This window comes from Stigmatopora argus, chromosome 4 (genome assembly GCF_051989625.1).
Source record: "Stigmatopora argus isolate UIUO_Sarg chromosome 4, RoL_Sarg_1.0, whole genome shotgun sequence".
NCBI classification, from domain to species: Eukaryota; Metazoa; Chordata; class Actinopteri; order Syngnathiformes; family Syngnathidae; genus Stigmatopora; species Stigmatopora argus.
In genome coordinates this window covers 11,698,713-11,724,828 of record NC_135390.1, presented here as the reverse complement: position 1 = coordinate 11,724,828, position 26,116 = coordinate 11,698,713, and the positions used below count along the sequence as shown (strand labels likewise).

At 38.2% G+C, this 26,116-nt stretch overlaps 2 long non-coding RNA genes across 4 annotated transcripts in view; one reads left to right on the top strand and one right to left on the bottom strand.

Moving 5' to 3' along the window:
* LOC144073744 (uncharacterized) overlaps window positions 1–23,316 on the top strand; it is a 43,668-nt gene extending 20,352 nt beyond the window's left edge. The window contains exons 2-6 of one of the 3 annotated variants that reach the window (XR_013300173.1): window positions 13,643–13,829; window positions 18,504–18,615; window positions 19,260–22,375; window positions 22,991–23,062; window positions 23,151–23,316. This is a non-coding gene — a long non-coding RNA (uncharacterized LOC144073744). Of the gene's footprint in view, window positions 1–13,642; window positions 13,830–18,497; window positions 18,616–19,259; window positions 22,376–22,990; window positions 23,063–23,150 lie in introns of all 3 variants that reach the window. The other 2 variants (XR_013300172.1, XR_013300171.1) reach the window with 2 other exon arrangements.
* A 223-nt stretch (window positions 23,317–23,539) lies between these two features.
* On the bottom strand, window positions 23,540–25,060 carry LOC144072832 (uncharacterized). The gene is made up of 5 exons (XR_013299951.1): window positions 24,952–25,060; window positions 24,773–24,873; window positions 24,097–24,196; window positions 23,921–24,016; window positions 23,540–23,647 (listed from the first exon to the last, which is right to left on the bottom strand). It is a non-coding gene; the product is annotated as an uncharacterized LOC144072832 (long non-coding RNA).
* Window positions 25,061–26,116: the final 1,056 nt, after the last annotated feature.

The following is a 26,116-nucleotide window of genomic DNA, read 5'->3' as shown; positions in this document are numbered from 1 at the left end:
AATTTATGAGTACTAATGACCTAGAGCAGGGGTCCTCAACCACCGGGCCGGGGACTGGTACTGGTCCGCAAACCACCTGGTACAGGTCCGTCAGAGAAATAAATTTTAACCTTTTCAATCTCGCCCTTCTACTTGAAATGAGAAAAGTTGCTATAATAATAATAAAAAATAATTGCTCTTATGCTAGGAGCTTACTTTTTGCCGTCGCGGACGTTGTCCGTGGAACATACAGCCCCCTACACCTCCACACTTCTGTCTTTAAGTTGTCACCCTCGGCATATGCCGGTCCACGAGAAAATAGGAAGAGGTTTACTGGTCCGCGGTGATAAAAAGTTTGGGGACCGCTGACCTAGAGTACCTTTTCTAGTTATCATTATCATTTATCATACATTTGATAAATTTAGTATGCGCTTCACCTGAATTTGAATGCATTCTTGCCTTAGACAAAGAGTCTCCATCATTTCATTTCTTACCACTAATGAGGGATGTTTTGTTTATCCTTATTTAAGAGAAAATCAAAATGCATGCCTTGCAAGAGTCTGTCTTATGAGGTTAAAACGAGATGTGCCAAGGCATCTTGGAGTCATTGTGCCTTCTGTATTGACTATAGTGATGCAATTGTGATCATGTTTCGAAAGCTCTGAAGGAAGAAGCAATGCCCAGGAGACCTAGACGTACAGATTTTTTGTCGTTGTTTATTTTGTGTGAAGTAAGAAGGAAGTCCAGGCCACCTTCAACGTTTGGAATAGAGCTTCAATACGAGGACCAATAATTGCTGGACAAACTCCTCCAAAGTCTGTGATAGCCAAGCCAGTCACCCAACCTCGCATGAATAAGCAAGAGCATCAAATTTGAACGTTTACCTTGCAGCGCAGCAGTTTTTGCAACATTGTGGTTCAGTAGCCTGATTCTACGCAAAACCGCTCACTTATGATCAAACATGTTTATAACTAGGAGATTTGATTTCATCACATGGCAAGTTCATGCATGAAAACATGAAAGCAGGGCATCATATAGAGGCCTTGGTGGGACAAATGACCGAGCCTCGTGGTCACGACCGCACATCCACGTCTTTCCCGTGTCACTTTACCTTCATCCTGTTCACTTTGGGTAACCTCACCACACAGGGGGAGGACCTATCTGACCTCATTTACTTCAATGAACCACAGATGTAGTATTTCTTCCAAATGCAATGATGTTTGAGAAAAATTATACTCAAGCGTGCTAATTTTGTTCTTCCTTCTTTACATGTTTGCTGTAAACTGAATCACGAATTCTTGGTAAGGCTCACCCCATAATTTATATAAACAAATAACATACTCTCCTCATCTGCTAGATTTTTCATTCAGATGACGTATGAAGTGTACAAAGGAACATAATCCCACTGACGCTACATTCTATTGAAGTACGCACAAGGGTTCACAGAGATCATGGGATGTCCAACTCCTTTGGGTCCCATTGAATTATGAGAGGCGGGACGGTGAGGGATTAGCAGGTCTGCCTCACATTTCTGAAATCGAGGGTTCAATCCCCTGTGGGTTCCTGTGTTGGGTTTGCATGTTCTCCCCATGCTTGCATGGGTTTTCTCCTCGGTTGATGGTAGGCTGTTTGAACACTACATTGCACATAGGTATGAGTTTGAATGGGTGTTTGTCTCATTCTGTCCTGCATTTAAATTGGCATGATTAAAGTGCAAGAATAATGAACAAATTGCAAATTGTAGTATCCCTGGCTGCCATAACGTATGTGTGGATGTTCTCAGGCGGCTTAGCCCAATCAAATGGGTGTGAGAGATATAATATCCTATGTCTTGCTGTTTTGTGGCTCTGTGGGCCATCCATAACTGTCTTGCTATACAACATAGGAAATAAGACATACAGCATGACGCCTGTTTGACAACCCTAAAGTGTATGTGGTAGAAGGATGTCTGGGCTAGTTGACTTGGCTTGTAAACCTATCCTGAAGTAATTAAGTATACTTCGTGCTGTTCTGCTTCCACCTGACACTGCATAGCCCACCCTTGGAGACCAGCATGTTAACCCGATATTAGTGTTAATGTCTTTTTATGGAGACAGCGTGGGTGTGCGTGTGTCTGTGCTGGGAGTATACGTTACAGGGACATCATTTATATTGTTCATCCTAGTTTAATCCCTGCTTTATAGACGATCTGACTAAAGATTAAAGGTTATTGTTGGTTATTACTGTATAGCACATCATTAACCATGCTGCGGAATTTGAAAAGATTTCAAAAATGGCTGGGAATTAATGGCTTTAATGGCCATGATGAATGTTTAGTCATCACAATCTGGAAAGGCTTATTATTGTTTTGAAACAGAAAACTAAACATGTTTATGAATAACTAATAAAGGTATCTTTTGGGTCTTTTAACGGAGTAATAATGTGACTGTAATTTTGTGGCCAACCATCTAATAAAAAACAAAAGATGCAAACGTGCGCAAGTATATCATACTTTAGTTGGAATTCCAGGAAACAAGATAAACAAGAATGGAGATCATTTTCATACATGCCTCTTTTATACATGAACGTATAATCATAAAGACCATTATAGATTATATGGGCCCTAATCCCGTGAATAAAATGGCGTGAGGATTAAATGTGTCTACGTAAACCGTCTTGATTAACTACTAGACCTCCAACAGTGGGACTGCAGTCTGCTTTCTTTGGAGACCTGGGGCTACATTGGAATTTACACCCAGGGATCCACACTCCTTTTACCCTGCCACTGTTGAGGAAGGGGGTGGGAACAGATAGAAAAGGAGGCGAAGAGCAGTTGGAACACACAGAGGAGAAATGAAACTGATTTCCTTTGTCTTGGAAGGGGATTTAGTGATTTATTGTAAGACTCTAGGGGTCCTTTAAATTCTGGGTAGAAAGACAAATACTAATCTTGATACATTTGTTTAAAAATATTTGTAACACAACTCAGTGGCTATTTCTTGTCAGGCACTTCTACATTATATTTCTAATGTCAGGCATCAAACTAGGCCTTCCTGTGTTGCGTTTGGATGTTTTCCCTGTTCTTTCATAGAGTTTCTCTAATAATTTACAATGGGAAGTTGAATAGATATAGATGGATCACAGGTTATTGATGGCTTTAACTGCTGTATCTTTACTTTTTTCTCCTTCTGTACGTGCCCTGTGATTGGCTGGGCAACCAGCCTTGTCTTGCTCAAAGTCAGGGGGATAAGCTCCAGCTGACTCGCACAGCCAAGCCAGGATAAGTGGCATAATAAATAGCCATAGTATTACGCTTTGTACTGCAATTTCCGTCCCCCATCTCCATTTGCTCTTTTTTAATGAAATACAATTGTCTCAGAAATGCTTTCTAAACCATTACCATCGAAGCTTGCAAATGAGTCAGTCAGTAAAGGCTCTCCCAAACTCATTAGTTCACACCTTGTGTCTCTGCGTGCATGGCCAGAAAGGCCCGTAAAAAAGCTCTTGCCCAGTAATTGAGGATGGGATCACCCCCACCTCCTCCTGTTCAAACAAACAGACAGAATGAGAGAGCGGGAGTAAACGATCTCCTACCACCTGAGGTCTGTGTGTGAGTGTGTGTGTGTTCGTGTGCAAACGTCTGGCTTGCTAACCATGAATAAACACAATAAATGGTTTTGACTGTAAAAATCTTGAGTTAACTTGCCCTTTCTCACGGGGAGAGAAAACGCAAGCTCTAAACTCGAAACTGAGGAACCCAAGGTGCATTTGTGTCTGCGGGAAAAGAATATGCTAAACCATGTGTTACAAACAAATGAATGAATATTATACAAATATATATATATATATATATATATATATATATATATATATATATATATATATATATATATATATATATATATATATATTCATTTGTTTGTAATAATATAATATATATATATATATATAATTGCTAGAGAATGATGAGAATGATCCCTCATCCATCTTTTATCTAATATTTTGCCCTCATTCATGACTAAATTATTTTTTGTTGTTGCTTACTCATTTAGTTTTGTTGTTACTTACTGATCCGACTTAGTTGGATATATTTTCTTAATGAAGCTATGGCTTAAAAAGTAATACATTTTTTGTCATTAGAAGTTCTATTATGTCTGACCGTTCCATTTTCTGGATTTTAACTCCGGACCAACCGAGGCAAATGTAAAAATAAATAAATAAAATATGTACGTTCATTGAAGATGCTAACAATACTTGACTTTTGTTTTATTTAATTTTGATGGATTTTTATAAGCCGCTTTAGTAACAGTATCAGTGTTCAGAAGTTTCCCGATTAAACACAAGAGAAACCGACATCTGTGTTTAATTATAATTACATGACAGTTGGCCATTTAAATTAATTTAATGCTTTGTGAAGCCAACTCGCTGCGTAGTGTTTACACTAACACACTGGAACACAGTGCCCTGCTGCTTGTGAACTGAGTTATACCACCGGCTGGGCCAGAGTAGCCCATTAGCTTAATGGCCGTCTAGGATTTCAGGGTGATGCTTCACTATTATGGCTGAGTGCTTTGCATTTCCCTTTTTTATGGCTCCTTCAAAATAAAACAAACATTGGGCCAACTTTAATTGACTGAGAATGAGCTTTGGCTGACAAGAATAAAATGGCTACATTTTCATGTAACACCCTAACAACAAACTAGCAGCCCATTACCTATTCATCATTTTAGAGCCTTTGAAATGTTTGAAATTGGAAATGCAAAAGCAACAACCACCCCCTCAAAAAAAAGCTTTTCAAATTCTTTGGTCCTTAGTGAAGGAAAGTGGGAATGATTTGCTTGTGTTTACAAGGCCAGTATCTGATCTGCTGACTTTCCCCTCTCTCTTGGGGAATGAGCAAGTTAACAACCGATGACCTGATTCTCTTTCCCATCGCTTTGACCCCTCGACCTCAGTGACATGCCCAGCTGGACAAAGAGCAATACGAAAGAAGGGTCAAGTTCCACATCAGTTAAGTAGTCTAAAAAGGCAATGAACAGTTTTTGTTTGTTTTACTTCAAGTCTGTTTTCTCTTTAAATCTGCGCTTACCCAGCATATGTGCTGAGACTGCATTGTCAGTTGATGTTTTGACTAGCTAGTGCAGCTCTATCAAACCGTCACTCTTAAACCCTTGTGACTAAGTTTCTTTGGCTGACTATTAGGTCTTCCACAACTTAAAAAAAATAAAGGTGGTCAACCGTCCCTTAAAAAATTGAAGCGTCCTGAATTTAGAAACTAAAAACTCTACAAAAGTAAATATGAAGAATAAGCGAATACAGATCAGGTGCCTTTTACGAATGTGTATGGAAACGTATTGCTTGCCTCTCCTGCTTTGTGACCGATGAGCTGACAGACCACTCACAAAGTATGACAATGGCAAATTGTGCTCATCTCACAGGTTGAAGAATTGCCACTTATGAACAAAATACCGATTGACAACAGTTTAGCAGAAATCTAAAATGTTGGAAGTTACTTCATAAAAATGAATTGAATTGAATTGAATGCTTTTATTGGCATTATACAAGTATAATGAGATTTAAAGCTTCACCACGCAATACACAAATAGGAACTTTGAGTATTGTGCTCGTATGATGAGGGTCCACTGTATATAAGAAAATATTTTTTGGGTTTTTAGTTCACCTCATCCAAAAAAGAACTAAAGTTGGAAAATTATTGTTTATTTTTCGGTGATACCCACAACAGAGAAGAAATTAAAGAACTAGACTGATTGATATATTAATTAATGTTGTCGTACTATGACTGATGCAGTTTAACCATCTCTTTGTCTTTTTTAAGTTCACCAATGTGACATGTCACCATTTGAAAGCTAATCTTTTTGACCTGTCACATCCTCGGCAGACTTCCGCCAACTTAAGAAGTGGCTCTGATGCACTGTGTGAGTGTCTCTGTGTTGACGATGTTATGGGTCTTCGTTGTTTCAAAGGACCACGTGTGTCGGCTTTTGGAAGCTCTTAAACAAATCTATAATTAGCAACTGGTGGCCCGCGCAAGTGTCATTCATTTGCAGTCCGGACACGGGGCGGAAGGGGCAAAATTTCCTGCTCTGATTGAAATCTAAAATCCTACAGAAGTCTCTCTTGCCATCTCCCAAATGTATTTAGATGTGAGATAAATAGTGCTAGTGTTGTTTGGAATACTGTAACCCTCTCATTTTATAGCTACCCCTTGCTCTACCCGCATTGCCATGGTAACGAAAGTAAGAAAGTATGTATGGTGGCATAAATGCCCTTAAAAACTCAGTGATTTTATTAATGTTTATATTGATGGAAAACTGTCAGAGAAAATGCACATGTATCCTTTAACGTTCAAGTGGGATACTTCTGCTCTCATTCGTCTTCTCAACACCACTTGAAAGTGGTCTTCCTTTTGAGATAAGCGTCAGAAATAGCCAGACAACGTGCAAAACAACTATGAAAGTTTATCTAGAATCTTTTTTCCCTAGAAAACAGTCTTCCAAAGAAAAAAAGTGGTTGTGCTGTGTAAATCTAATATTGTATTGCAATGACTCTTCACCTACCAAAGTCAAATGATCAGGTTAGCTATCATCTAAAAGGAATCAATCTTTATTTACATATTCGTGGGGGAGAAAAAAATTGAGGAAGAGGACAAAAAGGACATCAGCGTGCGTATGTGTCCAGCTTGTGATTTATGAGTTGAGAGCAAATTCTATCTCTGACTGACTCTTACACTTTGTCACCAGTGATTAACGAGTGGGTCACACACTTTCACCCCTCAATGAGCTGAATCTCCCCCACAAAAACACACATTCGTACGCTTACATACAGTACATGCATATACATAAGAGGCCACTCCCATTAAACACCAAACAATAGTAAGTATTTGGACGAATGAAAAGAAAAAAAACATCAGAAAAACAATCCTCTGGCACACATCAACCCAGATTAACACACGCTTCTCACTCATTACCTTAGTCTTTCTTATCCCCTGCGTCACCATCCACTGACAGACGCTCCCCCTGACTTCTCCCTGACACGTCCCCTAAGGTCAAAGGCCACCTCAGTAGTGTGAAGAGCAGTGGTGTGTTGGTGGGGGGTAATGTTGAGAGGCCTGTGGCGTGAGTGGTGAGATCAGGCCAAGGATTGCTCTCATACTGGCTCCTTGTTGAGAGGGGAGGCCAGCGGGTCTGAAAAGGGGGCACATTGTTGAAGAATATTTGTGATAATGATGTTATTTGGGTACTCGCACGGCCTGCTCGGCAGCTGTTGACAGTAATGATGTAGTGCGTGAGCTTGTGAGTGGATGTGTGTAATTAATGAATCTCACAGCTTTCCTGCATACCAGCTGCTGACTGAGGCAGGAAGTGGATGATTGATGGGAATTATTGATACTGTTTTTTTCCTTTCTCAAGCACACGTACATATGGATACGGTGTTAAGTATGTCGCCTGTCTTCATCTTAAATTGACTCATCAGTCAGTTGATGAAGGAATGTCAATACTGTAATTCAGATTACGGTCAACCATATGCGCCGGGTTCATATATAAAATGTAAGCAGCATGGTGGTCAGGTGGTTCCAATTCAGGGATAGTTAATAAATGTAGTGATAGATTTGAACCGCTTCACTCCGACTGTACCTGTGCGCTACAGTATAAAAAATAGCGTTAATGTATTTTTGTGTGCACTAAAGGTTTCAAATTCCTTGTGAACATATGATGAAATGACCTAAATATGATCTAAAATGCTCAGTCTTGGCACAGACAACACTGGTCTAGATTTAAATGGCATACCAAAGTGGGGCACATACTGGAGCCTCATCAAAGAAAAACATGCCTGAACTGAAAATTAACTTTCTATTTGGATTACTAAAACCCACCAGCTCCAATTACGACATTTGCTTCTACATTATTATGATTAGAAAAGGATAAACTTACTGTGTGTTAAGAGACCCTATATTTACACTGTCTGTGTGACCTGAAGCAGCTAGTCTGTTCAATTTCCACGTCTGCCTGACTTTATTTGACACTAATCCCAAACACAGATTTTAGAAAAACTAAAATACACGTGACTAACCATTTTCTACCAAAATAAGTTAATATGTTTGTAGTAAGACAACTACAACAATATTTTATATTATATTGTATTGTATTGTATATTGTATTATATATTATATTATATATTATATTATATATTATATTATATATTATATTATATATTATATTATATATTATATTATATATTATATTATATATTATATTATATATTATATTATATATTATATTATATTATATATTATATTATATATTATATTATGTGGTCATTTGATCTGATCAGTATTTCATTTTCAAATACTGTAAAGATTTGAAATTGTAAAAATCTATAGTTCATGGGCAGTTAATGGATTTCTGCCATTTGGTCTGCAACACAGTAAGGGTTAGGCAAGTTTGTAATGAGGTGATATAGTTGAGAAATGATGTGATTTGGAAAAGGGATAGTGACCAGGTGATTTGAATCATAATTTCGTAAGAGCATCCAAGAAAGGTTGAATGTGTGAGAGAAAAGATGGGCTGAAATTGTTATTGTTCCAACAAATACGTCAGGAAAATGAAAGTGGAAGACATGCCAGAAGATACCGAGAGAAATCTTTGTCTTCATTGTTCCGCAAAAGTGAATGAATGATAATGGAGTGATAATCATGTGAACTTACAGTGTGTAAATGCGGTGTTGAAGAGGACTCATGCTACTCGGCATCTGTTCAGCTTGTGTGTGTTTACGGTAAAAGCAGGACCAGAAACATGTGGCTGCTATTACAATCCCTGGTCAGCACAGAGGATTTGAAAGTGCGTGCGTGTGTGTGTGTTTGCGCAAGACCCTTCAAAGCTATTGGAGAGGCAGTTTGAAAAGGATCATGTCATAGTGGCACACTTATACGTAAAACTTTGACAAAGGTGGGAAGGGTTCCATGTTTCAATTAGATAAACATCTAAACATCGTGGTTGTGTATTTCACCCCCAAAAATATTTAAATTACGAAAAAAATACAAATATATTGTAAATGTTCGGAAAATAGGTTTTGGGGAAATCCCACATCGGGTCAAGCCAGAGAATAGAATCGAAGCTATGATTAAATATCTGAGTTGTGTAAAACTTTTATTCTGATTTCAAACTTCAGTGACATGACCTGTACTAAGTGGAGGTTCATACCCAATCTAATAATCACATCTCATTGATAACTTGATGAATTTGATTCTGATAGGCTTTTCTCAAATCCAGCATACGTAATAAATAAAATCACTGTATTACAATCAACAAATATAGTGCCATTCCTAACATATTGCTCATTTTGCTACTGTACAGTACTGAGCGGGGCAAAAAGATGATTAAAACTGCAAAAGCATTAAACAAATATCATCTGCAATGTCAAGATGACTCCACATGATCCCCTTCTAATATGCTATGAATTAAATGAAGAGCCTTCATTTCAATTTAAAATAAAAGCAGTACGGAGAACTTCAAGCAGGCTCGCTGTTAGAATTGTGATTTGACTGAAACCAGACAAACATATTCCAGCAGTTTGCAGTTACGTTATACCATGAAATGTTCGGGATCTTGTACAGTATGAAAACCAATGACTTGAAAGTGACGGTGGTGCCCCATTCTACCAATGATATTAGCACCCTGAGCTATATCACAGTAGCTCGAGTGCATCCACAGCTTGTAGTCAGTGTATCATCTCTGCATGTAGTGCTGACACATTGTTTGTTAAATCTGACTTCAAAGTAGGTACTGTTCTCTTCCATCTGTCTCACCGCCGCTAACTGTTTATTGTTCCATCTCTACTTTATTTACTGTCGGCTTAATTCGTTCCATGTCTGATTCCAATTTTCCTGATGTATCTGTCAAATCACACGTGGCACACGCAAACCGTACATATAGCACGCCCACAGCAATGCACACACATCCATGCAGACACGAGGTTCTACTTATTTGCTTGCAGAGGAGGTGACTGAGAGCTTGACTGCAAGATGGATGACTGTCTGACTATGACAACTTAAAGCTGGTCTGCCTGAGTGGGTGTTTATTTGAATTTTACTCTCTGCCGTTTCACATACTGGAATTGGGAATGGGGAAATGCCTCAACTCGAGCAATGAGTACAAATATTATGTGGAACTCTACTGAGACATGAAATGCTACTTTACTTAGAACATTGACATATGATACGCTTCTCCAAGCATTTGCAAGTAGAGTACCCAGAGAAAACCCACACAAGCCCTGGAAGAACATGCAATCTCAACACGAGAAGGTTGGAACTCGCGGGGATTGAACCCTTGATCTCAGAACTGTCAGGCGGACATGCTAACCACGACCTCCGTGAACAGGATTTTAAGTATATGTAATATGAACAAGTACAGCCATTGTATGTGACTTAAATTGTTTTAAAATCTAATTTGTTTACAAGGAGAATAGTGGGAAATCCTGTCAGTTTTGTACATTTTAATTATATCCAACCAATGTTTAAATTATTTTATTCCCTCAGTACTGGAAAATGTGTTGCGTCTGGACTTCGTGTCCTTTAAGCCTGACAGTCTGGGCCCTTTGTATTGCTGTCAATCATGCATTGTAGTGTTTGAAATGAACTGACAAACATACACGGCATCAGTGTCGGTTCACAACTATAAAATTGCATAGATTTGATTGGAACCAACATTCATCCAAGGAATTTGCAGGTCTGTGAAACATGTGGTGTACCTTAAAAACGCTATACAGTTGAATTCAGGACTACTAAATGAGCAGCAGTCAGCTGTGTGGGTGTGTTTTGATTGATTTGGAGTGTAGCATGTTTCCCTGTAACCTTTGATCCATAGCAAAACCGTCAATTTCTCCAAGTGGTAAAATAAGCACACATTCGTCAACGCAGAACCGGTAATGTCATGTGAATTTTCCAAGAAAACTACATGACATGCCCTTGTACTTTTTTGTACTGAGCAATATAGTTAGTAACAGAGATTGCTTTTAATACATACAATACATCCACCCACCCACCCTGCCCTCGAAACACCAACATCACTTCCACTATACTCACATCACCTCTGTTCTAATGTTTTTTCGCCATTTTGCTTATTTTGCTTTTTTATTCTAAAACATGGTTGTTGGAAAACAAACAATTTCAGAACAACAAATGTCTGATTGTGAATTAAGATACAGTGAATGTAATTACATTATCATGTTCTTTTTTCAGCTCAGTCCATTGTGACTTTACACTTTTTAAAACCCCAACTGAGGATCCCCGTTTTACAGAAAAGCACATGCAATGTTTTTTCTCCTATCTGAACATTTTAACATGTCACATACAAATAACGAATACTGCATGGCTCGTGTGTAAACCCACTGCTATGTCAGTTGAAATTTGAGCTTCATTCTCAAATGAGATAAAAACCAAAGTATTCCATAAAGCTAGAGAAAGATGGTATTTATTTCCTTCAACTACACTTGTGTAACTAAATACCAGTGGAATATATGATCTGGTCTACCCAAGGCCATGGTGGTTCTTTGGTTGAGGAGAATGATAGACCCAATCCCCCAGGATTTTAATGTGTTCTTGAAAAATCCCATGTTGCCAATGAGAGCAAAGCGTGTGTGACCCAAAGGACGCATTCAAACATGCCACATGAGATATAAAGTGAAAACCCTGTCCTTAAAGTCACATTCTTGCAGCCAAGTTAACACTACACAACCTCCAAAGCTGTCACATCTCTGAGGTGATCGCAATACAAAAGCTGCTTTCTTAAAAGAAAATCTTGAGTTGTGGTTTACACACAACATGAGGTCACACGGTACACGATCCTCCCATAGCAGAAATCTGTCTGCAGGAAATATAGTTGAGATACTAGACACTCGCTTGAAGTGACAGGGGAAAGTACACAATGTTTTGCACCAAAAATAGAAGTTCATGAAAAACAACTGTGCAAACAGGTGTCACCTAAAATAACCCCCAAAATGGGAAAAAGATGAAAGAGTTGATATTGTGAAAGACAAAAACAATCTGTAAATCTATTTTCCCTAGATGTTAAAAAACGTGTTAACATTTAACTTCAATAATGGTAACGGTTTATGTGTAAAATGCATATAGTGCCTATTTAACTGGGCATTTCTTATCACACTGCTTTCTGTTAGAACAAAAACAGATTTGACCCTGTTTGAAAATGACATTTTTGTTTATTTTGGTGGGATGTACATGATAAAAAAACAAACAAACAAATAAAAACACATTAGCAGCAGTTTTGTCACACTGCATTTGACCTGTGAATTCCAAGCTGAAATGCAACCCTATTGTCCTAATTCTAAACAGTGTTTCATTAGCTTGTTTTCGCATTGCGGTGTACAGGGAAGATATGCAGTCACATTCTGAACTAGCTAGACACCGCAACTGTTGCTTTGTATGAGTCACAATAAATTGGGGTTTCCGTTTTAAAACAGATGGCTGGAGAAAGAGAAAAAAAGTCGATCAAGAGAAAGCCAACAGTTAAAAGTAAAGAAACACATTTAAATGTTGTTTTTCTTAAATTGTTTGCAGGATGTTAAACCGTCCACATAAATTCATTTTCCATAGTGTGCATCCTCGGAGGTCTTACCTATCCTAGCAGACTTCAGGCGAATGGCAGACTACACCCTAGACTGGTCGCCAGTCAGCCGTAGGGCACACTGAGACCGTGTGCGGTCGATTGGTCGCCGGTCTTTTGGTCGCCGGTCTTTTGGTCGCCGTCTTTTGGTCGCCGTCTTTTGGTCGCGGCATTTTGGTCGCCCCGACCGTGACAACGGGCGACCAAAAGACCGACGACCAAAAGACCGGCGACAAAACAAGGTAAAACAACACGGTCTACGCATCAATAAAAGCCAACAATGACCATGAGCAGTTTCACTGAGCCGACATGAGTGTATAAGAGTTTGTATGTACATGAGTTGTCCCTTTAAGATGCTATGTCAGTCAGGGTCTTAACAAGTTCTCCAACAAAAAACAAAAGTGCGGGAAATATGGAGCTTTTCTTTAGCCTAATAATTACTAGGGCATTAAGTATGACTAAATAGTAATTTGCAGTTTGTATTTAGGGGATTTGAGCAACGATTTAAATGGTAATTATCACTTACCTTCCAGGCGACCAAAAGACTGGCGACCAAAAGATCGGCGACCAAAAGACCGGCGACCAATCGACCGTGTACCCACAGAGACACAGATGACCATTCACATTCACAATTTTACCGCCACCAGCGGGAATCGAGCCTGCCCGCCCCAAGCCACACCAAAGTCAGGCGAATGAACCACTACGCCATTAGGGGGCTTGCCATCCACATTACTCACAAAAAACCTTCGGACCATTAGGAATCTTCTTTCAGATTGTACAAGACGGAAATATGCTTTTGATTAGAATGAATCGCATACACAGAGAATCACTCGAAAAGCAAAAGAGCTGACCAGAGGCTGTTTCATACAAACAGAAACATAGTTGTTAAGAAAATGACAAGCGACAGACGTTGCATCATAACAAATCTCAGCAGGAATACATTCCACAGTGACCGCAATGTTAATGTTTGTGAGCAAAAGTTTGAATTAAGTTTTTGTTAGACAAAAGGAAATAACATCTAACAATCTTCATTTTGTTCCGAATAGAGTCAGAAAACTTGGATTCAGATCATGGGAGTGCTGGAGCCTTTCCCAGCAGACTTGACCTCCACTCTCCATGGTGGATGCACAGCTAAAGAGTCTGAAAACCAGGGTCAGTGCACCTGACATGCAGCCTTCAAACGATCTGTCTCGGGGCTTGACACATGCATACGGATTTGGTTACTGTTAACAGGTAACTTCACCCTTAACACGCATTTATCCAGACTTGCTTTCAAAAAGACGCATGCATGAGTAGCCATTTACGTTCTTTTTATACCGTCATAAGTGAGTGAGTTGAGATGTTTATTTGAGTTGGAATTATTTCATGTGAGTATAAATCTCTTTTTTTTTTCAAATACATTTGTCAAACTTACATATGAGAGTATAATACGAATGCAAATAGCTAGCCACGATTTTCTTTTTGAAATTGATCTTGGTGTTCACGTTTATATACACTCCCAAATATGCAACTACACATGATATTACGCATTATATGAACACATTAATATTCTGGTTTGCTTGCAGTGGGTGGAATTGGTTTCTTTATATGCTGATCTAGTTTTAAACGCACCCCATACTATCTCAGGTCAGTTATACTAAACAGCTTGAGGGGGCAGGAAGAATATATGAACATTCAAGAGAGAACACAATTTATGGCAGGATTATGGCAATGTTCCTTTCAATTATATGTTCTAGTTTGGCCTGCGTAGTTTATGGCAATGTTGAAGCTATTTGATGTCATATGGCCATTGGCAGAATAGTATGTGGTGAGCCCCATTGATCTACTTTTGTTGCCTGTTTTTGTTTATTTTCTTGGTGTATGCGCCCAAAAAAATAAAATCATGCTGAACTGAGGCATGCAATTTCTGTGAGGGACTTTTCCTTAAAAAATATTCGAGAACACTTTCTCTTTGTGTCTGAAAAGCAATTCAGCGTTTTCAACAAAAAGCTAGTGTCACACTGGTTATAGTACCATCGTACGTCTACATACAAATGTGTCTATATATGAAATATGAAGTTTATGAAAGGCCTCGTAGAGAAAATTTTGTCTGAAGATATCGCCAAATCTGAAAAGATGTATGAAATGATATATGGATTGAATTGTTCCTGTCACATTTGCAACGTCGTGGGAACCAACGATTCTTGCTCTGACACGCCTGTTCAGCAACACACAATGACTAAAATACACGCACACACAATGTGGCTGCCTGCCCACCTGGATGGATAGCCCCCTAACAGCTCCAATTACCAGACACTGACAGACAGATAGATTAGGTCTGAACGAGGTTGCTGAGGCCTGCATTGACTGAACGACAGTCAGGGAGGCATGATGAAGGCGAAGTTAGGAGGAGGTGTAAACATCATAATAAAACTGAGGCGCTGAGAAGTAAAGGAGATCATTTGTTATTAATCAGTGTTTACATAAATATTGAAGCACTCTCACCTTGAATGAACTTCTGCTTGATCTGCCTTGCTTTTTCTTCCTAATGTGCGCATCCAAACACCCGCACTTCAATTAGACACATGTTGCCCCCTTCACCCACGAACCACGGTCCGTCATTTACAATGCACCTCTATCGGTACGAATCTTAAAGCCAAACTAAATATATTCTTACACCCGGCATTTGGACAACATCACTGTAAATCACTTTACCCTTGTCAGTCGTTTCCCTCCGAAACAAATTAATGGAAAGGACGGTAAGGGAAAAGAAATACACAAAGTTGAGTGAAGCATGTTAAATGATTTACCACTCTGAGAATTTGGACTGTCTGTCTCTTGCTCAAAAGAAAATGTATTTTTTCTCCTGCAGTTTTGACCACAATTTACTGCTTGTTGCGGATTTATTCGCCAAATAAGCCATTGTTTCACAGAGGGGGATGAGGTGATGACTAACATGGAAGTTAGGAGTGACTGGGTGTAAAATATCGCAAGAGCGATTTTGCCTGTCAAAGGAAACCTGACCATGAACTCGGTGTGCAAGAAACATGCATAGGTAGAAATATCTCTCCAATCAGAATTAAGGCAACTAAATGACAAAAGAGTGAATCATATGTTGTCCCCACCAATTAGTTGTCCTCAGAGCAGCCGCAACAGGGATAACAAGTGTGTTCTTTCTTAGGTCCTCGTGTGGTTTTGGCTCCACTCAATGAAGTTCTGTTTTTGTGAACATAAGAAAAACAGTTCTTAAGAGGTGGAATGAGAGAAAGTGTATGCCATTCATTGGTGTACACTGTACACCAATGAATGGCATACACTTTCTCTCATTCCACCTCTTAAGAACTGTTTTTCTGTACACTGTACAGCTATTTGACAGTTCTGAACATAACCCAAAACAAATCATGCTATTTCTCACGAAACGATATTTGAGAAACAGCCAAATGTCAAAAAGAAGGGACTACATGTTTTGCCAAAAAAAGCTGAATGTTCAAATCCTTTTTATTTCTTTTACATCGGGACGCACGATCCTGGTTATTTACCTGTCCAGATAAAATTATATCAATAAACCAATTGATAACATTTGAACAAGACGCCATCCTCACACTCCAAAGTCAGCATTGTTTGGCCTCACTGCCTTTCATCACTCTTTGTGCATTTTCACCAAATACTTACATACTGAAGTAATTCAATATGATCAAAATTTGTCCCACTGTTTTCTGTATTCCAGTGGAATAATGGTTCTTTTTTTTAGCAGCATGATGATTTTGTGGGGAAGACTATCTGCCTCACTGTTCTGGTCATGCAGTGTGTGGTTTGTCGAGAACGACCACCACTTTGAGTGAATAGTGTTGAACTGCAGTCAGGGACGAGATCTAAGGGATTATTGGCAACAGACAAGTACAATGAAGAAATTGTAGAATAGTGACTTTTAATGGGTATTTAACTTGTGCAGTTTTATATTCATTTAAGGTTATTAAAAAGGTTCCTGGCTGTTTTCATTTGTATTTCAAGATTATTTTGTTGTAAAAGGGCCAAAATCGTTCCTGCTATCTGAGGATCCCCCCATTCTAAATGAAATTGCTCAAAAGCACAAGATGTATTCTAAAGTTTTAATATTTTTAGTTTGTAAGAAAAATTACAATACGAGCAATGTGAAGTGGTTAGGGTATCTCTTTTCAGATAATTTTAGGACTCCTAGTGCAATGTCAATTAGAATCCAAGGGCATTTTTCAGTATAGATGAGGTGAGGGAAGACTGGATCTATCTGCAAGTCAACATCACATTAACACTAATACATTAAGACAGTGTTCTTTATGACAGTTGAGAATACATTTGAAGTGTTTTGAAGTGTCTGGCCAAGAAAGGCTGGCTCAGTGTGTGATTAGAACCATATTGTCCCTATTATGTTGACAATCCACTGAAACGGAAAACAGCAGGAGAAAGACCAGAGAGAGGACACAGGAGAGAGGAACAGTGAGTTAATTTTGTCAGGGAGACTCTTCAACAAACAGAAATTTTAGACGAGCTCATTGGATCCAGATGATAGCTTCCTCTCTCTGTCCAGCTCAAAATTACTGATCATCCGGAAGACCGCAATTGGCAAAAAAGTTTAATTCTGGGGAGTAAATTAGATAGATTAGCCAATTGGGACTTGATGTCTTTATGGTTTTATTTTGATGTTAATTTTTCATCTTAGCTTATTCTGACACACAGTACCGTTTGCAGTCTGCAATCTTGTACTTTTATTATAACAGGCTAGCATTAGATAGTGTTTTTTTTGTGGTTGTTTAAGTTAGTCTAGCACATTAAAAAAATGTAATGATCATGGGTCATTAGGGAAAACTACCAACATGCATTTTTAAGCGTGCAAACTGTCGAAAAAAATGAAAGTTTTATATGTATAATATTCAGAAGATACATACTCTCAGTCTCAGTTTCTAAGAAGTAACATTATGCGCTGTCTTTACAAATGAAAATAGTGAGTGTCTTTACAAACAACTTTGGTGAAAATATACAAACCATAAAGAATTCCAGTGCACTCCTTTTCAAAGAACTATTGAATTAAACAGGTTAAGGGTTAGTGGGCCAGTTTATGAAGACAGGAATGGAGCCCAGGGTCACGTTATTATTTTCAAGGAAAGGGTGCACAAATTGATGGTATTTTCCACAATATTACTGCTGCTTATCATACCTTTTAGCTTTAACATGGTCACCTTGGAAATGGCAAAGTCGCAAAAGGACAAAATCGAATACAAAATAAATTAAATTAAATATAAAAAAATGTGTGTATATATATATATATATATATATATATATATATATGTATATATATATATATATGTATATATATATATATATGTATATATATATATATATGTATATATGTATATATATATATATATATATATATATATGTATATATATATATATATATGTATATATATATATATATATATATATGTATATATATATATATATATATATATATGTATATATATATATATATATATATATATGTATATATATATATATGTATATATATATATATATATATATATATATATATATATATATATATATATATATATATATATATATATATATATATATATATATATGTATATGTATATATATATAATCAAACTCATTGAGTTCTCTGTGCGTGTGTGTTCTCCATTTTGAATGGGTGGCAGGAAATTTCTAGAAAGATAAACCAGCCCACATATCCAAGGACACACACAAACATCAACAAACTTAAGCGTTGTATTTTACTTTGCTCTCAAGCATATACATTCCTAAAGATTTTCAGAGTCGATATTTTTCTTGTGCTATCATAAATTGTTTTATTTCAAGATATTCTACTAAGCAACAATGAGATATTTTACGTTACTTTCATTAGCTTTTTTTCTCACTCTTTCTAAGAAGTAGGTTTTCAGGAAAAAAAATGAAATCTAAAGTTTGGTGGAGCTCCAGATCCAGACATGCCTCCGCACTCCTCCAGTGTGGGCCGTGGGGAAGATTTATCAGACTTCATGAATGGGTAAGCTGATCAAAATGGAGATAACCTGCATTGCATAAAAAAGTGAAACCACTGTCATCTACAGATAGTCTCAATAAATATCTGTCAATTATTGGCACACGGTGCGCTGACAATCCAACGGTCAGGGATCGAAATGTTTCTCTGCATGGCACATGGGATATCTGAATATTCTGCATGAAGCGTGTCAGTGTCGGATCCGTGTTGCAAAACGAACCGCATGCCTCATTATCAAAGCATGACTATCCAAATTCCCATCCCTGTGTGTCTGTTTGAATAGGGAGTTAATTTGAAAGTGGTTGATGATAATAAGCGGCTCACCTCCCAACACTCTTATCAGCTAACTGATAGATGGAGGAGTCCATCCAACTGGATTTAAACTTGACTTGGTGTTTATCCCTCAGATTGATAATGGTCATCTGCTGAACTTTTACTCAGCATTCTCCTTGCTGCTCTTTCATAACAAATGGTGCCATGACAGGGTGGTTCAGTACAGTTTATTTGGACCATTTCCAACCATTTGATGTTAAAAATGTCTATTATGAAATCACACATTTTCACACCAAAAAAGGCTCCAACAAGACTGGACTATCCCCACAAGTGGTTAAATTGCAAATATTCTCTCTCTTTGTTCATCTGTTTGCTAGGTAAGAAGGCTACTTCCTGGTTCATAGAAGATGACGAACATACAGGTGGTGTCTTTATGAATTTGAGAAATCTTTTTTTCCAAGAGTGTTTGTCCTTGTTAGTCTTTGGTGACCTGGAACCATCTTGGAATGAGACGATTTTTTGGTCTATTCTCTTATCGTTACTTCGCTGTGATACAATATAAACCCAGAGTAATGAAAACTTTTAAACCGTAGCTTTATTATTATTTTCTGATTATATATATATATATATGGAGCAGCCAGGTGGCTTGAGTGCTTAGCGTGTCGGCCTCACAACACTGGGATCATGGGTTCTATCCCAGGTCGGTCCACCTGTGTAGAGTTTGCATGTACTCCCCGGGCCTGCATGGGTTTCCTCCGGGTACTCCGGTTTCCAAAAAACATGCATGGTAGGATGATTGGACACTCTAAAATTTCCCCTAGATATGAATGTGAGAGTGAATGGTTGTCTGTCTCCTTGTGCCCTGCGATTGGCTGGAGATCGATTCAAGATGTCCCCTGCTTGGTGCTCGTAGTTAGCTGGGATAGGCTCCAGCACCCCAGCTACCCTAGTGAGAATAAAGCGGTACAGGAAACGAATGAATGAATTATATATGCTATGAGTTTTCTTGCCAGGATTGTCAAAAACAGATTCTTCAAGAGATCCAGTTAATTTTTTCAGGCGCAGAGAACTACACAACTTGACGTTACTCTAAAGAAGTGGAGCATTTATTGTTGCTGTATAGCCGCGCCATACCTCAGTGGTCCACAGCAAACACACAAAAAAAAATAATGGTTAAGAAGTCTTGAGAAATACATTTGGCAGTTTGCTTTGGCCTTTTTTAAAGAAAAAAAATCGTTTTAGAGGAACAAGCATTTGGCCCCATATTTTCCACAGAGTCCAAACTTTGGGAGGAATAACAGTTCAGCCTGGCATCTGCAACCAACACTTCATCGTCCAGGTTGTAAACGAGCATGACAGACCAAAAGGAGAAGCGGATAAGAGGTTATGAAAACTTTAGGCAACACATTTGCTCCAAATATCTGGATTGCGGGGAACTGACAAAATCATCATCAATCCCCTTTGGGATAGGTCATAACTTATATTTTATGAAAAGCGCCTGTAGTTTTATGCAGTGTTCATTCACGTTTTGGAATAAAATAGCAATGCAGAAGAAGATAAGTTACATTGGAAGAAGGATATTCAATACGTTTTTTTTAATGTTTTGTTTTTTACTTCTGTATAGTTATGAGTAGTTCATTTGGACTACAAATCAGGCTGCATGCTTCATTCATCTTGTAAATCGCAAATTCAAAACTAGCCCTCTGGCAGCAAACTATACCACAAAGAAACCACAACACCAAGGGATATTTTACTTGGCTGACTGCTCCTAGGCTAAACCAGAAGTTTATCATTCGTACTTGAAAATAGAATGTGTGTGTAGCGGCCCTAATTTGAAGGATTAAAAGTAGAAAAAATGGCAGTTTCTTTTATTCAAATACAGTTGTTTAGTCACCTTTTAGTCATGAATGACGGTATTGGAAAAGTAGGTGTGTGGGTCTAAGGCAAAGGTGTCAAACTCGGGTTGGTTCGCAGGCTGCAATAACGTCAACTCGATTTCATGTGGGCCGGACCATTTCAGATATATATAGATTTTTTTTTAAATCGGTTTAAAAGAAATGGATCAAAAGCTCTAAATATTCAGGTTTTTAAAAAAAAACTAAAAAAAATGCTTAGTTGAGCTTTTTTTCTTAGTAAGGGAAAACATCTCTAAATCATTTGTTTTTCATTTCAATTTTTTACAATTATGTTCACTATTAAAGTGAAAAACAGAAAATATTTTAATATACTTGTTAAACTAAAAACAAAAAGAAAAAAACATTGATTGGACAAAAAAAATGATTTACAAAGGGGAAAATCATGAAATATCATTTGAATTTGATCCTAAAACAGAAAGTCGGCACTCATGATTTACTTTCACGGGCCGCACAAAATATGCGGCTGGCCAGATTTGGCCCCCGGGCCACCACTTTGACACCTGTGGTCTACGGTGTCAGAGTTTGAGGTTAGCTGTGATGTGTACACCGCCTTAAAGACTATATTTTCATTATTATGCATAATTTGTAGCCCGTTGCCCCCCTCATTCCCCCCTTTCACGTGCCAGACTGCCAGAGCCCACCAGGTTCCCGCCTCACCATAGGTATTTACTAAGTGATGAAGAACTCCTGATGTTGTGCAAGGATGTTTCAAAATAATCATTTGAATATGTGTCAAATATTGACTAAAACAAAGCATTAGTGTAACGCTGGTCTTACTTAACATAATTTACTATTTCAAGGGTCATTCCAGGATAGATTTTGCCTCAAACTTTCCAGATGAGGCATTTTAGTTAAACATGCAGTCATCAAAGCATGTTAAAGTCACATTATTTGATACAAGCACGATAGATGAGTAGAAAATAAAAACAGGAGGAACATTACAAATTTAATTATGAGTCAAGGGAAAACCCCCTGACGATTCCATACCAATGTGGATTATATTTTGGAAGCCATACCGGAACAAATACGGGAAGGATTTGGGACTTGCAGAGACTAAATATACTCACAAAAGAAACTAAAAGTCTTGCAATAAATGTAAAAAAAAAGGTGCTACTGGTGAGTATGTTTGGTATGTTCACACAAAGTACAAAAAAATGGAAATTGCCTCTGGCCCGAAGTTAGCTGGGATAGACTCCAGCACCCCCCGCGACCCTAGTGAGGATGAAGTGGTTCAGAAAAGGAGATGAAACAATGAAGCATTCTTTGTGTTTCAAATGTTAAACTTTTAATGGACTAAGATGGCCTGGAATGAAGGTGAGTTGATGTAAAATACTAAGTAAAAATGTTACTCAATATTTTGTAAAATTAGTGTACTGACATTGTTTTATAGCATCAAGACCACAAAAATCACGGTAGAGCACGGTAAGCAAGCCACCACCCTTTCCACGTTCAATACGACGGGACAATATGGGCGTGGTTACGCCTATTGGCCCAGCTGCGTAAAGTAAGCACATGCGCAGTGTTTCGCCCCTTTGGACAGCCTTTCGATGCTGGCGGACGGTTAGCACGCCAGCGAGGTAAGTTGTCGAGCAATTTACTGCCCTAAGTGCATTTTTATCACGCTACGGGGAGATTTTTAAGCAATCGATTGAGCCACAAATGCCAACAAATCTGTTAGTTTAATGCTAGGGTGAACACCGTCGACAATTTAAGTTTGGGTTCATTTTCCACACCGGCTGTGTGCAGCTATCTTAGCATTAGCTCACGACGACGCTCTCCATTTGACTTCAAAAGTATGTTGTCCGTTTTCCCTCATTATTGAGTCGTGTAGAAAGACTTTTAGTTTAATCATACAAAGCCGAGACATCAATGGACTGTTTTCTAGGTAAAGGCACACTCAAAAATGACATCGGGTTGTCTGTAATGATAGTTTTCACTGGAGTGCTAAACACCCGTTTCCAATTTGTAATTGTTCTGTTTTCACAAAAAATAATTTATACAAAAACTGTTAAACTAACTGTCCGCTAACTGTTAACGTCACCCTATGTTTAATCGTCTGGTCTGGAAAATGGAAAATAGCACTCAAACTTATTTTCATTCTTTATCTTGATTGTTTAATAAATTTCTCTTTCCTGTAATAATTGTTTGGCAACTCCCAAATAGCTTGGTTAAATCAAGTTTTCCTTGTTTAGCATTGAGATGGAGCTCTTCCTGCGTGCCCACAACACTCACAATCTTGGAGCCGAGATTGGAGCCGACACAAGGTAAAAATAGTTCCAAAAAAAGAAACCACCTAAGCCTTTCTGTTGGAACTCGTCTATATATGCTAACATTTGCTTTTTTTGTATGCAGGTTCATGTCCAGACTTTGGAGGATCAGGTGACCCACTTCAAGATGCCTCTGCACTTTGGAGAATGCTGGCAGTCTTCTGAGGGGTTTATTGTAGAGTATTCATCCAAATTATAATCTTACCCCTAAGGTAGAGGAGATTTGAGCAGCATTTATTTTTTTTTTAAACACTTGGTGAAAAAAGACCTGGGTCTTTTTTTTTTTTTAATTTTCTATGAATTTTATATTCTAAGTGTTTTTCCCAAATATTTTTTTAAGTGTTCTAAAATTACTAATGAAATGTCAAATTTTCAGTGTGCAAGAGTTAAAATGTTTCCATGTTAATAAAAAAATATATAACTTGACATGTTACTTGCATTCTTTTGCTCAGTAAATGAAGAATAAAACATGTATATATTTCAACATTTTTTTATTTTTCCACAAAAATTGGTGCTTTTAGATGTTCACGTGGGCCATGGAGCGGTGCAAATGGATGAAGAATCTTCCCTTTGGGTGGAATTCTGAATAAAAAGACATGATTAGTTAAGTCAAAAAATGTGACAAAATAAAAAAGGCTACCAGGTTAGAATTTCCTATCAACAAATCTCAAAAATGAGTATTTACAACTGGGATCTTCAACTGCAGTCCTCAAAGGCCCCTATCCAGTCTATTTTCCATTAAAACACCTAAATCAAATAATCAGGATCTTGATCATTTGATTCAGATGTGGAAAACATACTGGACAGGTGCCCTCGAGGACCAGAGTTGGAGACCTGCTCTAAAAAGACAAGTACCTGAGGGGATATTGGTGTCAAAGATTGTGTCATCCTCCCATATGCCAGCGATTCACGGTGTCATTCTTTTTTGGGGAAGTTGGTCTTGTCACCTTTCTTTAGCGTTGGAGAGAAGCAAGATAGAAAATGAGTAGGTTTAGTACATGTTACATGAAAATAATAAATTAAATCATAACCTGAAGCATTTGGATTCTGCCTCCACTTCTTTGGTCTTGTCGGTTATGACAGCTTCACCTGTTTTGTCACCTCTTCCACCGTCTCCGTGGCTTTAAACCTCTACAAAACACCACAGCGTGATTATGCAATTGCCTATTCAACCATTTTGATGCACAAATGACCCACATTCATTTCCCATGTTATTTCATCCTGGATAAGTTTTTCCAGTCAATCATTTCAAATCCATTCATTTTTTAAAATAAGTATTCCAAAATATCATCATTGCTTCCATTTTTCCTCTTCATACCCGGAGGAAAAATTGTTATTTTACCATATGTTTAACCTTGAGTCAAAATTGACCCCTGCACTATTGTTGAATGAATGTCTCACTTACCTTTTGTCCAAACCACATTTAAAACTAAAAATGAAAAGGTCCAAGCCCAGAGTAAAAGGTATATATTCTACTAGTGTACCGTTTATTCCTTACACCTCCACTGATGGTACTTGTGTGGGTGTAAGTTATCCACACAGGTTCTTGATATTAAAAATCAACACCAGACCAGTTAGTGTTTTCATTCAAAACTAGAATGTATCATAATTTTTAAAAAGCTAATTGAGCAAAACCTTGAACGCTGACATTTAATTATTACACGGAGATTAAATGGAACCTAGTACTTATTTAAAAAAACAACTCACCTTGCTGACAAACAGCTTGTTATGGCGTCGACAAGCTGCTCCTTTTAGGTCGTTTAGGCCACATTCTCGATGTTTCCCAGCAATCTGTGCTCGTTGAGGAACTGAAACACACATGGAATGATATCTTATTAAACATAAAGAGCTAGAGGTAACACAATGTAGCCAATTTGTTAGCAAACATTTTGATGTCTCCATCCACGTAGGGCTACAGCACGCGATCGTAGCATGCTCCCGTCAAAAAGCATTCTTAAAATGAGACATGGTGCTTCAAAATACCCAAACGACAACGTACCGAACACGCTGCATTGTCTTGTGAGAGCTTTATCAGGTCTTTCTTCGGTAAATTGTCACTACTGAGCTGCTCTGCAGTTCACAGGACAACTGTCCTGGCTCATCCGCCATTTTGAAGGTTGGGGGCGGGTATTTGAACTCTGAACTCGGTCATGCGTGTCCCTACGCCTATGAGAAGAAGGACTTAGTGTCGCCAACTCGAAATCTGATTGGTTAAATAAACAGTTTGATCCACGCGTATTGTATGGTGCAGGCCCTGCAGAACTGATTGTGAACGACCCTGGCAACAAGTAATGGCTGAAATGTGATTGGTCAAATGCTAAAATATGAAAACACGCATCTGGAAGCAGCGCAACCAGGGGAAAAGCAATGAAAGGAATCTGACAGACAATTTTGAATTATTTAATAAGTATTCATTGCCAAAATATAATCAACATCAGTCTGTGATTCAAATATTTTTTTAGGCCAGGAGGCCTTGCAGGCCCTGACAGAAACAGAAAAATAATTTGGAAATAATTTGGGATTAGGCGGCTCGGGGCCCAAGTGGTTAGAGCGTTGGCCTCACAGTTCTGGAATTGAGGGTGTGATACTAGGTTGGCCCTAACTGTGTGTTCTTCTCTGGCTTGCATGGGTTTTCTCCAGGTACTCTGGTTTCCTCCCACATTCCAAAAACAATGAGGGTGGGCTGTTGGAACACTCTAAATTTCCCCTAAGTATGCATATGAGAGTGAATGGTTGTCTGTCTCCTCGTGCCCGACAATTGGCTGGCTACCAATTCAGGGTGTCCCCTTCCTGGTGCTGCAGTTAGCTGGGATAAGCTCCAGCACCCCCGGTGAACCTTGTGATGATAAGTGGCTCTGAAAATGAATGAATGAATTTGTAATTAAACATAGAAAAAAAACAATCAGAGTAGATCAGAGTATTTCTATTACTATCCATTGAAAGCAATTTTTTGTAAAAGTTTCTTTTTCTAGAAAACATTTCACTTTTTGGCATCAACCTAAAAAATGCCTTTTTCAATGGTCTCAGATTGATGGATACAGTTTGACATTT